Below are 15,400 nucleotides of genomic sequence, written 5' to 3'. Positions count from 1 at the left end.
TGGATAGATTGAAGTTCTACAAATATTAAGAAATCACAGTTGTGCTAATATCTGTAAATATGGACTCCTAGAACTGAAAATTTCGTTAAAATTCTTGGCCAAACCAGGACAAATTTCTTCAAACGACTTCAAACGACTTCAAACGACTCCAAGTGCCTTGTAGCAACATCAAATGACTCGAGAAATGATTCTCAACGTCATCAAATGACATCAAATAATACCAAACAATATCCAACGACATCAAATACGCTACCAAACAGTTCCAAATTATATCTAATTATCCAAATGACATCTAGTAACACTGGAAATATAAAAATTCGGCATCCAACGTCTAATAAACAACATGAAACGATATCCTAGGATTTCAAATACTCTCGAACACGTACCAACAAGGAACCATACCGTACACTGAATTCCAGCATAATCACGTCTGTGGAAAAATTATGGTACTTGGTGACTAATGCGATTACGGATTGACTGGCAGTGGGATTTGAATATCACCGCGCATAAATTAGCGTCTGCTGCCAGTGGCGACCGCACTGCTCGTCCAACAGTGAATTACTGGCAGAGATTTCACAGATCATTCGAAACAAGGCAACCTTGTCAGGGTATCATGTAGCAAATTAATCTTCCTGCGAAAAATATCCATTTCTGATTCTTCAAAAGAAGAACATCGAAACTTCTAACAGTATTAGTACTATCTTCAGAGAGTATGTGAAATTTCGATACGTGTTGATGACGATTGCACGATATTTTAGTTATCAGTATAGAGAAGAGGTCCACTGGTGATACGTGGGATGATACAAACTTAATCAACCAATTTTCGCAAGAATTTTTAAAAGTACCCAAATCTAGAAGCATTTAAACCCTGTAACACCTGACTACTTAACATAAAAATAGTATTATTGATCATTTTCTTCCTAGATTATCAAATAAAATAATTAGAAAGACAATTATTTATAAATGATATGCTTTCAATGTTCTGTACAATTTTATTAAATAATGGGCGTTCGAAAATTTATTTAATTTCATTTATTTTATTAATTTGTCTCATAACACACATTCGAAAACCATCCAAAATCATCGAAAATTACAGTATTATACCATCAAACACTTGTCAACATCCTCACACTTAAAACAAGTTAGCAACCTTATTGAATCCATCAAACCAACTACGGATACTCCGAATCACTCTGAAGAGTAATTAAACAAACAATTAACAACAAATAATATTCTCTTGATGCACTGTACAATTTTATTAAATATTTCATTCATAATATTAATTCATCCCCATGTGTGTAAGACGAAAACCATCGAAAATTCCAGTATCACATCATCAAACATTTTTCAACATCCTCGCACCTAAAATGAGTCAATAATTAAGTCCATCAAGTCAATCATGGATACTTCGAGTCACTCTGAAGAACAATTAAACAAATAATATTCTCTTGATGTACTGTACAATTTTATTAAATATTTAATTAATTTTATTAATTCATCCCCATGTGTGTAAGTCGAAAACCATCGAAAATTCTAGTATCATATGAGCAAACATTCTTCAACATCCTCACACCTAAAATGAGTCAACAATTAAGTCCATCAAGTCAACCACGAATACTTCGAGTGACTTGTAGGAATACATCCCTTGATAGGACTAAGAGAAGCTTAGGTATTTCTACTTGTAATAGACATCGAGGATCCCGAGTCAAAGGGGGCCCAGTTAACACGTTAAACGCTACACCGGTGTGACGTATCGTTCCGTTCACGTCAGTTAGCCATCATGCGGGCCCTTTCGGGCCGTACGGACCAGTGTGGCCTGAACGGAAAGTCTAGAGTAGTAAAAGTCGGTCCCTAGGGTAGTAAAAGTATTTGGCCGTCGGCTAAAGTCGTCGTTCGACTGTTCGCGTTCATTTCTGGCTGTCAATTATAGTTATAGTGGCTGTCAACGCTCGTACCTTAATGTCTTTACGACCAGTACCCCATGACTCAAGGACCACCTCAAATACTTGGACTAGCCTCTGAAGGAACCAGTTCTTCAGAGCTTTTCCAAGACTAGACACCTTGTTCCCTGTACCAAGCCTTGCATAAATAAACCCTTTCCATTAACACGAAATAGTGCCCTGATTTCTTAACAACCCACGACATGTCTCCAAACTCTCAAGAGTCTGTCAATTTCTCGTTCCAAGTATCACGCAGACTCGTTCAAGTAGAGGACGCAAATACTCGCGAAACTCGAGCCAGCTCGAAGTTCATAGTTCACACCGAATCACGGGTCGAAGACGCGTAGTTGGAAAACTGAAATAAACACGCGGTACGAGTTCCCAATCAGTCTTTGTGGAAGCCAGCGACTCGCGACTAAACTCGAATCTCAGAGGTGTGGTATAGCTGGCAAACAGCCCGGACTTATTAGATATACTCGCGCGAGAATGCCACGTCGGCGACATTCAAAAGAACTTGCTGTAACATTTTTCAGGCCTTTCACAATTCTCGACGAGTTTCCCAGAAGAAGGTGGAGCATCTTGGCCTGACTCTCGACTCGAAACGAGGCTTCGCCGTGGTAAGTGAAACTCTTTCACGAGACCGGGAGACAATCTATCTTGGGGTCCGAGTGATTACTATAAAGGATCTTTCGAATTAATCGAATTGGATTAATTAAGTGATAAATCTAATTTTCTGGAAATAGGAGAGGAGAAATGTCGAGAGAGAAGGAATGCTGAGCCTCTCCGAGAGATCGAGAAGCCTCACAGGAGCTAGCTAATCCAGTGTTAGACCTAATAGCGTGCTATTGTACTGATAGCGTTCTTCGTGCCAATTAGGATCACGTACGTCACTGTTCCAATTTTTATTTTTACCGTTTCGGAAATTTACTGACCTTTTGGTCACGTAGGTGTTCAATTTCAGTGTTAGACTAGGTCTTTCACTTCGGTGATGGTTTATGTCATATCGTGATCACATAATTCAGTTAGGCAATTGTCAAAGACATGTCTGATTATTGTTAATATTGGAATAGATCTTGAATCCATCTGGAATTGACCTAAAAATTTTAAGAATCTTCGTTAAAGTACAATAGTAGCTGTCTAACATTAGACTTAATAGTTTCCTGTTATTTCTTGTTTGAGTGTTAGTTTATGTTATACTGTAGTATGGTTGGGTAATTTGCTTTCTCAATTTTCAAAAGACTTTTGAATTATTAATAGAGGAATTCATATAGGTGTGAACGTGATCCATTACCAACCACTCTAATGGCAGTTCGTGTGCACACTGAAATCCAGGTTAAAGGTACCCAAGAAGCTTTCCAATCTTTAATAGCTATTCGCTATTTGATATTGGATCTAAAAGTGTTCCACTATTTCCTGCCACTATGCTGTTTTATGGTCATATAATTTACTTGCTCACTCTCCAAAAATTTTCTGTACCCTTACTAACATAGGAATTCACAGACAAGACTCGAGGTGTCTACTATAATCTACATATATGATATATAGTGTCTACTGTAATCGCATAAGTGACTTTTCCAATTTTAATTTATATTTTCTTCAAATCTCGAATGCTCGTTGTTTGAGCATTCTCTGGCCTCGTTAAGAACCTCCTACCTAACTTTCTAAGTCTAATCTCATAGATTTAGAGCTTCAGAAGTGTCTAAAAACATCAAACCTAACTCTCTGAGTTACATCTCATGGATCTAGAACCTCAGAAGTGTCTAAAAACCTCAAACCTAAGTCTCCAAGTCTCAGTTCATACATTTTGAACCTCAGAAGTGTTTAAAAGCCTCATATCTAACTCCCCAAGTCTTATTTCATAGATGTAAAACTTCAGAAGTGTCTATAAGCCTCATACCTAACTCTCGAAGTCTCATCTCATAGCTCTAGAAATTGGAAAGCTCTAAATACCTCATACCTGACCCTCCAAATCCCATTTCACAAATCTGGAACCTCAGAAGTGTCTAGAAGCTTCACACCTAACACCCCAAGTCTCATTTCATAGATGTAAAACTTTAAAAATGTCAAAAATCCTTATACCTAACTCCCCAAGTCTCATCTCACAGACCTAGAACTTCAGAAGTGTCCAAAAATCTCATATCTAACTCTCCAAGTCACTCACAGATCTCACTACCCAAAATCACACGTGAATTCACAGAAGTGCCTGTCCAAGGAACATCATCTTCCACGTCTCATTCTCTTCAGAGAATTCGTACTCGTGTGCACGCCCGATCAGGAACAGGCAGCAGCCTTCCTTCAGACGAAGTCGCGATAAGATTTCCACGTAGCTGTTCGATGTTTCCACCAGAATAATTTTCAAAACAACGAATAAAGCCTAGCCGATAACGCTGCTGGCAGATATCAGTGGCATTCCCTCGCGACGAAGTGTGTTAAAATTGATTCCTCCGGGAGAAGAGAGGCTTCTCCTCGGGTTCTAGACAGAGAGACAGGGAACAGCGACGCGTGAGGGAACCGAGAGAGCTGGGTGATCCGATTTTGATACGATTTCTATTCCATTCGAGGAAAATCGGGATTCCTCGACGTCACGGATTCCCCTTGTCGATCGTACTCTTCCACTCGCGTATTTCTCGCGGCTTTATCCGTACCAACTTCCAACGACAAACTTCATCCCTAAGTACCTGCAATTTTTTACACTCCTCCAGCGCGTCCAGAGAGCCTGCCAACGTGATTTTTCAGATATTTCATTGAGCTTGTTGGATCCTTCCCTTTTCCGACATAGTTCGTTGAGCATCCTTCGTGATATCAGAAGGGTGTCATTTTTCGTGGTACATGTAGAATATATTTTTCTTGGTAGCTTCCAATTTTATTTTGCAATTATGTGGTAAAATCGAAATTAAGGAGTCTCCAGAAGGCAACGAGCTAGGAATTTGATAATTCTGAGGATAAGCTATGCACTTGATTGCTTTGAATATTGAACAAAAGTAAGTACCTGGGTTTAAAAGCTCACAGAATGTTCAGGAAGTGACACATAAATCATGAGCTTTTGAAAATTCAAGATGGAAAATTAATTAAGGAAGGTAAGGAATTAAGGAATTAGAAAATCCTAAATTTTGGGAATAATATTAATATTTGCTCGTGTTGAACAAAAATAAGTATCAGGGCTTAAAAGCTCACAGAATGTTCAGGGAATGACACATAAATTCTGAGTTTCGGAAATTCATTAAGAAAGGTAAGAAATTAATAAAGAATGGAGCAAAGACTGCTCAAAGAACTGGACAATCCTAAAATCTGAGAATAATATCAATATTTGCTCACATCGAATAAAAATAAGTATCAAGATTTAGAAGCTCACAGAATGTTCAAAAAGTGACACATAAATTCTGAGCTTTTGAAGATTCGAGATTGAAAAATTAATCAAGGAAGATAAGGAATTAAAGGACTAAACAATCTCAAATTCTGAGAGTAATACATGTATTTGTTCATATTGAATAGAAATAAGTACCAGGGCTTAGAAGCTCACAGAATGTTCAAGAAGTGACACATAAATTCTGAGCTTTTGAAAGATTCAAGATGGAAAATTATTTAGGAAAGGTAAGAAATTAAAGAAGAATCGAGCAAAGACTGCTCAAAGAGCCGGACAATCCTAAATTCTCAGAATAATATTAATATTCGTTCACATTGAACAAAAATAAGTATCACCACAAAATGTTCAAGAAGTGACACATAATTCTGAGCTTCGGAGGATTCGAGATGGAAAATTAATTAAGGAAGATAAGGTTTTAAATAACTGAACAATCCTAAATTCTAAGAATAATATATATATATTTGTTCATATTGAATAAAAATATGTACCTGGGCTTAAAAGCTCACAGACTGTTCAAGAAGTGCCACATAAATCTTGAGCCTTTGAAGATTCTAGATGGAAAATTAATTAAGAAAGATAATGAATCAAAGGACCGTAGAATCCTAAAAACTCAATAGAGACCTGACACTTTGTAATCCTTTAAGCCTTCTGAAGAACCAACAACAAATATTAACCAAACCTACGAATGACTACAAACTCTTGCGAGTCATCCAAAGAATCCCTCAGAGAACTTGCTACAAACCCACCTGAAGCCCTAAAGAACCAGACTCCATGGCAAGAGTAGCTGAAGCCGGCATCTGGCAAAGAATCGTCCACAACAAATATTAACCAAACCTACAAACGACTACAAAATCTTCCAAGAGTTAGCCAAAGAATCCCTCAGAGAATTCGCAACGAGCCGCCTGGAATTCCAAAAGAGCCGCACCCCATCTCAAACATGCTCACCTCTAACTCCGAATCCCTAACAACCTCGTAGCCCGCCCAATTAGAGACTGCGAGAGAAAAGCCAGGGCAAAAATGCCGAAAACCCTAGGTTTTTCTGAAACGGATCCCCTGGTAACTTCGCGGAGGAGCCATCTCGCGCGCAGTTCACTTTTGCCGAGGAACCAGCCGCTTTCAGGACTCCTTCTGTATACCATGTGCACGCAAAGATACACCACACGTGGCAGACAGGCTTTCTTTCCCTCTGGACGAACAAACGAGCGCGGAGGGCCGAGTCAGATAGCGGAATTACGCCCCTGGCACTAACGATGCCTCTTTTGACAGACACCTAGCGCTGTCCCTCTTCCGCTCATTCAGCGGCTGTCGCTCCGTCTCTGTTCCACCGCTAAATACTCGTACACCACGAGTGTCTAACTGGAACAAAAGTTTCCACGCACACCGTCAACTACCACGGTCGAGATAACGTGTAAGTCCGGCTGCACAGGCTGGAATAAGGGGTGTGCAGGGTGGAGGAGTTTCTTTAAGAGACGAGGAGCGAGCAGACTGGATGGACTATGGGGAGAGGGTGGATGCATGTTGGCTGAGACACTTGGAGCTGCAACTTAATGCATAAAGACAGATGTAGTTTCGAAGAGAGAGATAGGCTTTACCACTCTCTAGTAACTATGGGAGTCGAAGGTTTCATGGTGTACGTAGGGAGCAAGTGGGGGTTGGTCGAATGTGTAGAATTTGGGTCTGTTGGAAGTCAGCTATGCCCATGCAACGATGAGGACAGGCCTGTTATAGGTTGCAGGGCAATATCGACCTTTGGACTTCAAGGGGTCGGTTTTGGGGGTTTAAAAGGACCTGCTGTCCCTCGGAGCTTTTCACTCTCAGATCAGCAACAGTACGGATATCTCATATATTGTGGCCCACAGTGGCATTAAAAAAGACTATAGTATTTCTTTTGTATATTGCATAAAGTGTATAAATTTCACGTATATTAAACCCTCATAAACACAATTGCTGTATAACTGAATACAGTTACTTCCCTGCACGTTAATCATTTGGCTATTTCCTTCACGAAATTCCCAACAGGGTCCACTGGAGTTCCAACGAATGGGGTATGTTTGGAATATGAGTTTTAGGTATGGTACCCTATTTCAACGAATTCCTTAGAATTAGGGTTGTGACTGGAAGATTGGTTAATCAAGGAAAATAAATTTGATGTCAGTGATGTTGCTTTGGGCCTAGTAACTAATTTAGTTATCTTTTAAATTTGAGTTATTTCCTTTTCTACTTGTTCTTTATAGATACTGATAAATTCTGTGTTTATTTACTAAAGTAAATATATAATTAACAATATAACCTGTCATTTTTAGAGGTTATGTTATTACTATTGTTGCTATTACTCCTGCATCAAGAATAATCTAACTAATTTAGTTATGTTACTAGTTCTAGTGGATTTTATATAAACACTATTTACGGGTGGAAGAACACGATGATTTTTTCATGTTTGGGTCTAGAAGTTGATTATGTTGTATGTTTAAATTGATGACATAAGGGTTGTGCTTAGGGGATGATGCGTGTTTGATGGAATATGATGAATTCAGGCTGTTATTAAGTCAGTTTAGTAGAAGGTGGGACAGGTTGACAGGCTTGGGCCTTGAAATTGATTCAACAGATTCTACAGCTGTATTGTACATAGGGGTCCTGACTAGGGGATGATGTATGATCTACAATTAATTCAATTACAGGAAGTACGTGAATAATAAAATTAAATATCTAGTGCTAGAGGGGGTAAATTCCTATTATTAACCCTTTGCACTCGAAAGCAAATTTATTAAAATTTATTAAAATTAATTAATATTAATATATTAATTAATATATCAAATTTAAAATAATATAACAGTATACGAGGTATCGAAATTAAATAATTCTACGTGTTAATTATTATACGATTTCTTATTTACTGCTCAAAAAATATCTCAGAAAAGCAACGTTATAGCAGAAAATTTTTCAACTCGCACCCTTCTTTATCCAAAAAATCATCGAGCGCAAAGGGTTGATAATAAAAAATTAAATCCCATTAAAATTTCTCGACACTTTCCTTCGCCCAAATAAAATTATGAAATTTCTTTTTCAACCTCCTAAAGAAGCGAAGTAAATCCTTCCCTTATTTATCTTACCCTTAATTCCAACCCTTTGCGAGAAATTCATTTTTCTTCCTCCCAGCATCCTTACAGAATAATATAATATTCTACGACTCCTTACCATGGAAAAAGACCATAAGGGAGGCGACTTGCACGTGAACGGTACACCTCGGATTACTCAGCACCCCCTTTACCATTTTATTAACTTTCAACCCTCTCTCGGCACGCGATGTCAATTTAACGCGCGTTCAAATTTGCATTTAACGAAAAAAGCCAAGGTATATATTCTCTTTAAATTCCGCACGGTTAATTACGAAATAAAAACTGCTTGTTTCCTACTTTATCATGCTATCTGGTTACCCTTGGCTCATACCATTACGCGCTCGCGAACACTCCTCAAGCGACTCGCAGCTTTCATTTTCCTCTCGGCTATCGATCTCGGAGCCGCTGCTTTATCATCGGAATATATCAGTAACGCAATTTCATAGCAGTGAAATCAACCAAGGCAATATTTGCCGGCTAATTTAGAAGTTTCTGACTCTTGTATCGTTGCAGTTAATTAAAGGATTCGCGATACCCCATTCATTATCTTGAAGCTTATGCAGTGGCTGGCACTACAATGGGCAGCTGTGTCAATAAACATTTATAAATACCGCGTAAGCAAGAGGAATGCCTGCTGCACGCTGTAACGAGCAGTGTTTTCTTAGCAAACAAGCAACGTTCGCGGGAACGTGGTCCCTGAATTTTATTGAAAAATTTCCACGACAGCCGCGTGTCACCGTGTGACAAAAATCTGCCGCGAGCTCCATTAATTAGCAAATTAAATTTCCACGCCCCTTTAAACCTTCTGTCCCGCGTTTTCCGTTTCCCTCCCTCTCTGCGAGCATCTTAATTCCTCGCAGAGATTAAATCGCCACGTTCAAAGTTTTAAGGGGTAAATATCCCTATCGCGATGTTTATCCACTTCGTTGATGTGATAGTACTACTAATTTAAATATATCATAATACATTTAAAATATTTTAATCGCTGTTCGAAGGGGTACAGGCTGATTCAACATGAAAAACTGAGTCGAAAATGTGAAATAAAGTTTTTCCATAAAAGGCTCCATTTTGGAGAAAATGGGCTTCGAATATTCGTCGGTTCGCGCTTGCTTGTGTAATCATGTCTGAGAGCTGATGGGCACAGACGGTTCGTCATAAAGAAAATAAGATATAGAGACTGATGCACTGAGAGTATTTGTAAACACAAACACGAGTGGGAATGATACTTTTCATTAAAGTTCGTTTAAAAAGTGGAGATACAAATGCGTTCTGCGTGCAAATGTTTACAGCTGATTTTCTCAGAAACCAAACCTCGTATGAGAAAATTTTATTCCACATTTTTCCTTCCTTTTTAACGCAGAATCGCCCTGTGCCAATTTTACTATCTGATAGGGGACAATCTGCAGGTATATAGGACTCATCATCGTGAGGGCGAGAGTCAAGTGACAAACTTAGAAACCAACGTTTTCACGGAACTGGCGCTCAATGTGTTAAGAATGGAGAAAAGTATGGCATACTATTTCAAAATATGAAAATGATCACGTTTCCAAAAATCTTCTACTCTATAGCATAGGAATGGGGTGCATGAAGAGAACAATTCTTCGAGTAGTTTAATATTAAATAATACTCAAGTCACTTGAGATAAAATTTCGATATAGACAGCAGAGGGTTAATGTATGGAATCGTCTATGGAAGCATTAAAATTCCAAAATTTTTGAATGAAAATTAATACATATGTAAATATTCGTGTGTGTTGAAAATAAGATACGTCTTAACGCATCGAATATACAAAAATTAATCTGTGAAGAGAAATAAATGTATCCTTAAGCTATGCGCTGGGAAGGTTCCAGAAGTACGTGAGGTTTTTGTTTCACGCGTTAGATAGGAGTTGGGGGACCGGGACGAGCTGCAGTCGCATGATATTTTTTGAAATAAAGATAATTATAATATAAGGATAGTTATTTTTTACCTATAATCCCAATAGTGTGTTTCTGCCTACCCTAACAGCCTCATACGTTTCCATTCTCCCTACCACCTCAAGAAACACACGGATGTTCGATTAAAAATTCCCCCGCCCCTTTCACCGGCCGCCCCAACGTAACGTGGCGCCCCGAATGTTTCACCCGATCAAACATCCGGAATATCTATCAGCGCGTTCCAACTTCGACTCGGACATTCCCATGAATATGGATCGTAGGTACTGAACACACACGTACAGGCCATGGCTGATGGCGGTGGAATAGGGCAAAAACTTCGGTCGATTAAATTGGCCCTCGTATTGCTGTAGTACAAATTGACCGGCGCTGGCTCTCCGCGACGGTACACTGTCCCCTTTAATATTTGAAAAAAGCTCCAGCGTCCTTCTTCGGCCATTTCCGGCAACGCTCGATGCAATATGCATCGCGGAGACCTGGCCAGGAACAACGCTACTTGTATCGAACGTATCGCAACCCCATGGACCAACCGGTGTTATGAGAACGGGAATATATGGAGAGACGCGCGTGCATAAACGTGGCCACACGAATATGCGAGATTTATGAATGGGAGAGAGGTAAGGGAGGTTAGGTTGGCCGGTGAGAGAGATGGAGGATGAGGTAAGTTCCTAGGAAGGATCTGTTTTGGGTGGTGAGTTTTCAGCGGACCTGGAATTTTATTAGGATAGTGAATGAGGGATGTAAAGTTTCTTTTTATTTATGTGTATGAGGACGATCATTACTGATGAAGATGTATAAATTGTGATAATAAACTGTCATCTTATGCGATGGTATATGAGAAGTATCGGGAGAGGAAAATTAATGAGAAATTATTTCCTTTTTCTAAAGAGAGATTTCGATTTTTATGTGGAATTATAATTTTGTTGATGTAGTATAAAATGCTTACCAAAATATAGAATTTGTTTCGATTATTAATTTTATTATAATTCTTGCTTATATTTTGGTTCTGGTAACTCTACGACAGGTAAGTTTGTAGGAAGAATCTGTTTTAAGTGGTGGGTTTTAATTGGTGAGTTTTCATTAGAATTTTATTAGGACAGTAGATGAGGGATGTAAAGTTTCCTTTTATAAATTGTGATAATAAATTGTGATATTATGTGATGGTATATGAGAAGTATTAAGAGAGGGAAATTAATCAGAAATTTTTCTTTGAAAGAGATTTCAATTTTTATGTGGAATTGTAATTTTGTTGATATAGTATAAAATGATTACCAAAATATAGAATTTGTTTCGATTATTAATTTTATTATAATTCTTGCTTATATTTTGGGTCTGGTAACTCTACGACAGAGCAAAATTTGGAAAGGAAATATCGCAAAATTGTCCATCATTCCGAGCAATTTACACGTAGAAAGAGTCCACTTTCACGCCGTTATAAAAACTGAAACAATCGACTTCCAAAAAAAACCAATTTCACGGGAAAAATGAAATTTATTGCGTAGAACATTTTCGAGCTTGTTCAGAAACAATCTCCAAAGTGTCCTTAACAATAAAAATTCCTAAAAGAGGATAAATAAAAATATCATAAATGGACACACACAAGAGAGAATGTAATAAAATTAATTAACCAGAAAATAGCAAATCTCTTCCAAAAATAATCTCCAAAATATTCCAAATAATAAAAATTTCTAAAACTATAAAATTTTCATAGAATATACTCAACCTTATCGACAAATAGCTTCGAAAATATCGTCAACAATAAAAATTTCCAAAATCCCCCCAAAAGGAATAAATAAAAATGAATAAATAACCAAGAAATCAAAAAATCAATACAAAACTAAATACCATCTAAAAATCCCAAATCAGAGAACCTAGAAAAAATTATTAATATTAAAAAATATATTCCTTTATATAAAACCAAGGAAATCCGGCCAATAAAAATTCCCTAGATCTCCGAAAAATCACTAGGAAATCAAAGAACCGACTCCACAATTAAGAAAAGTACCCTTATAAAACCATCAACAACCTGAAAACGAATTTCTTAGATCACGCAAGTAGTCACAGTTAACGGAATAGAACCTAGTCGCGAGTAGACAGCGGTAAAATTCCCTATGACTCGCGTGGACCAGGATGCACCGCGCTGGGCCCCATCCCGCCCTCTGTCTCTAACTTACAGTCTCTTCCTCCTCTCTTAGCTGCAATATTAACGCAACAGCCTCGAGGAACCGAGGAAAACTCGGAGAGTGAGGGTAGGAAACCCGAGTTCTCAACCCCGTAGCCGTCCCACGGCTCCGCCATTTTAATATTGTAACCCTAAAATCGAATAAGTTGCCGACGAGGGGTGGCTTCGCTCCTCCACGACGGAAAAATGATACCATCGAGCGTGGCACGCGAAGAGCAGGCAAGTCTCGTCGACGTTCGGGGAATAATGAAGAAAATTGGGGAGGGACTTCGCAAGGGAAAATTGTTATCTAAATGACGTGATACCATGGGATACGTTTCGGGTTTTTATTCGATGCCTGGGAGCCTTCAGACGTTTGCGAAACAGAGAAACGCTGGTACTTCCGTAACTCTGAATTTATTATTCAGAAAGTTTGCGATATCGAAGATATTGGGGAAAGGGGAAGAAAGTTCTGGACTTTTGAGGGACTAGAGGTGAGTAGCTGAATTCATTGGAGTGGCTAACGAGTGGTGATGGATCTCATTTAATGGTGCTCCATTGTTTTAATTATGGTAAATAAATTAATTAATGAATTACATTAACGTAAATTTGCTGAATTTGTTAAATTTATTAAATTTATTAAACACGATCATAAGTTAATTGGAAGTACTCAATTGCCTACAAGATGGCGGATAGTTGAAGATTAAAGTAGTTAATATAATATTCGAGGGAAAGAAGAATTACTATTATTTTATAATTAAAATATCGACGACATTTTCTGGTCAATTCTAATAAGTATAAATTTCTAATAATATCGCTTTCAAATAAATAAAAGTATACATCATTGAAAGAAAATTATTATGAAAATTAAATATTTTATGAAAAAAATTATTTTAAAATATGTAATTTATAAAAACCTAATTTCCAAGTCCTAGTAGAAGCACCTAATTGAAAAGTATCATAGTTTCTTTCAAAAATTTGAATGACAATAAAATAATTCGCAATTTTATTGAAAATCAGATATATACCATATTCAACCCTCTATGAGATAAGAATATTTTATTTTTGGAATAAAAATTCCTTCGTTATCGTATTACTTCGCATCTTATTATCATAAATCTCGAGCAATTATTATTCCGGTCTGAAACAGTACGACTGTCGAGTATAATTTTCATTTTTCCGAAAAACCACGCGAAATCCGAGTCACAGAGGGTTAATTAACGAAATGAAATTTTGCTCGCAGTAAATGTCGCGCAGGCAACGGGAACATGACGGTCATAAGGTGACTAAATAAATGCGACGGTATTATGCAAATTCGACGGTTTTACACGCGACACCGAATACCATGGGACAAGGATAGAACACTATACCGGCCTTCTACGTTTCGTTACGGAGTTCTAGGAGTTCATAGACTTTCCCTTTTTCCCCGTAACTTTTACCAACTTTAAAACAAGAACAATTAACCGACGAAACTAGTTTTTCATTCGATAGTGGCGGAATCGCAACGGCGTGTTGAAACTTTCTAATTTCTTCGTTGTTAAAATCCCTGTTCCCCTTTTTCTTCGCCATTCTCGATCTAACGAACGCAATTTTGTCAATCGCAGCTTCCCCTTCACCCTGTCACAACGTTTAATGCTTCTCCAGTCTGATAATAATCGACAAAAATTTTAATCGGTACCGAAAGAACGAAGATGCTAATACGCGAATAATTAACGATATTAAAATTAACTATGACACTGTAATACGATAAAATTTGATCATAATGATCGTAGACTAGCAATTTCACTGTATAATGTCAAAATAATTTGTTTCCTAAGAGTATTAGAGCTATCCGAGTGCAGAGTTGCAACTAAGTAACTAGCGCCACCTATGCAGCCCTAAGGAGCCTGACAGCTATCAGGAACTCCTGTCGGTTTGTCAACTGAAAAGTAGTATAATTAATTTCTCATTTATCTGTCAGTTTATCCACCTAAATTAACGAAGGCTTTTATTCTTAGACATTCCGTTCCCAAACGAGATCACTGTCACAGTTGCTTCTCAACAGCCTCTGACAATCGATTAATAACTCGCTATACCCCAGCGTCTCCCTAGATACATCAGTTGTACCCGAAACAACTGCTCAACTTCGTCCAATAGACTCCTCCGTTAGCAATTTAACTTACTCGGACAGCGTAGACAGAGCAAGCCACGTGATACTTGTTACATACATATGTAAATTCAATTCTAGGATATATATCACGCCTGCAGGTTACAATCTACGTAAAGCAAACGTTAGCAAGCCTGACGCCTCGCAAACCGATCAATTATTCCCTGATAATCTCTATCATTAACGATCTGTCACGTTAAATGTCCAATTCGCTCCACCCTAGAATCTCCATAGACGCATCGATGGTGGCCAAAATAACTGCTCAATTTCGCAGTGATTCGACTGGCATCCAAAACGAAGCTAGTGCGAAGGTAATGGTCTCGAAGATTCGTCTCCAAAGCAGATAGCGAGCATTTCAATGGAGTTAGGAAGAAACGTGCACACCTAAATACTGTCAAAGATCAGAGAACGTTCGTGTGACTAGTGTCCGGTGCACAGAGGTGAGCTGGAAAAATTAGAAGGACCAGTCGCAAGTGGTCACATGACGCGGAAGAAGGACAGCCAGGTCTTTCATTAACGCTGCAGGAAAATCCCCGAATTAAATATTTGCTCTTTCACAAAAGTCTAACAGCCGGCGAATGGTGTACCATTCGAAACGTTTCCCTTTCCGGCAAGTACAAAGCGAACTTCAGCAAATTTTCCCGGCCAGCCCCGCATAGACAAAGAATACCCAAGCCTGTATGAAAGCAATAGCAAGCATCCTCGTTAAATCTGTGCTGCCGAGCAATCAGCAGATCTG

General features: G+C 38.3%; 1 long non-coding RNA gene across 1 annotated transcript; it reads left to right on the top strand.

Annotated features, from left to right (window-relative positions):
- The first annotated feature begins 2,488 nt into the window (after positions 1–2,488).
- Positions 2,489–3,389, top strand: LOC108551982 (uncharacterized). The gene is made up of 3 exons (XR_001890520.1): positions 2,489–2,557; positions 2,684–2,822; positions 3,212–3,389. It is a non-coding gene; the product is annotated as an uncharacterized LOC108551982 (long non-coding RNA).
- The last annotated feature ends 12,011 nt before the right edge of the window (positions 3,390–15,400 follow it).

Source organism: Eufriesea mexicana, unplaced genomic scaffold (assembly GCF_001483705.2).
Source record: "Eufriesea mexicana isolate 0111107269 unplaced genomic scaffold, ASM148370v2 scaffold5368, whole genome shotgun sequence".
Classification (NCBI taxonomy): Eukaryota; Metazoa; Arthropoda; class Insecta; order Hymenoptera; family Apidae; genus Eufriesea; species Eufriesea mexicana.
Note: the sequence above shows the minus strand (reverse complement) of the source record. Positions and strands in the feature narration are given on the sequence as shown.